Here is a 1,013-nt window from a genome sequence, read left to right as displayed (position 1 = left end):
AATGGGCCGGTGGCGCTCTTGCCACCGCCACCTCCGGAAATCCAGCCCGCCATGAGAGCACGGCGTCTCTTTCTTCTCCATAGCTTAGAAGCTCTTGTGTTTTTCCTAATTCTTCTCAATAAAAGAAACCTCTTGTGTTTTTCCTCCACCACGAGATCGTTGCGGCGGCGGTCCGGCGAGGGACCAGCGAGATCGTTGCGGCGTACCACTCCTAGCAGCTGTAGTAGGCGCTTAAAAGTCAAGCCGTTTAACGTGGCGCTGTCCGCTGTGCCTGCGCGTGCCGATCAGGCGACGACCGGGCGACTTTGACGGCGGCTGGGCTGGGTCGGGTCGGTGCGATCGATAGAATCCCGACCCGATCCGACGGGCAATTACTCCGATCCAAGTCACGGGTCACAGCCAAACTAGCCAGTGAACCGAAAGGGAGAATATTCGTTCACCCATCAAACGGCAGTAGAACTAGACGGGCTACCACGAGCCCGACTTGAACTGATTTCTTGTCGTGGCGCGGTTAGATCAGATCAGCGTTATTTTGCTTCGTTTTCTAAATCATTTTTTGTTGGACTTTCGGACTTGTAGCTACGAACACGCCGCTTGTTTTCTGAAATCAGACGCGCCGTGTTCTGCTTGGCTATGAGCAGGTATGCATGCGTGCGTGCGTGCGCACGACTTAAAATAGCCTGGAACATGGGACTTTTGTGCGCCAGCTTACCGCGATCCAGGACTGGGCATCGGTCGGGTCTATGCTTCGCAGTAGATTAAGTGGATTAGTCGTGTATAGGCATTATTGGGAAATTCCAGGTATCAGAATTCTTGGTTAGCTAACCTCGTGCCGTCGACTAAGTTGGACTGTTTAGGAATTCTTGATCTCGGATAAGTCTTGAGGGCCTTGCGACTTGGGTGGCCATGGTGGAAATGGAATGATTTGGAGAGGACTGTTAGTTTGGGGGAACCCGTGAAATAACTCGGATATAATAGATCTTTCTTACACGACAATTACAATTACGCTAAGT

This window comes from Triticum dicoccoides, chromosome 6A (assembly GCF_002162155.2).
Source record: "Triticum dicoccoides isolate Atlit2015 ecotype Zavitan chromosome 6A, WEW_v2.0, whole genome shotgun sequence".
In the NCBI taxonomy this organism is placed as follows: Eukaryota; Viridiplantae; Streptophyta; class Magnoliopsida; order Poales; family Poaceae; genus Triticum; species Triticum dicoccoides.
The sequence above is the reverse complement of the archived record's forward strand: the minus strand, read 5'-3'. Positions refer to the sequence as shown.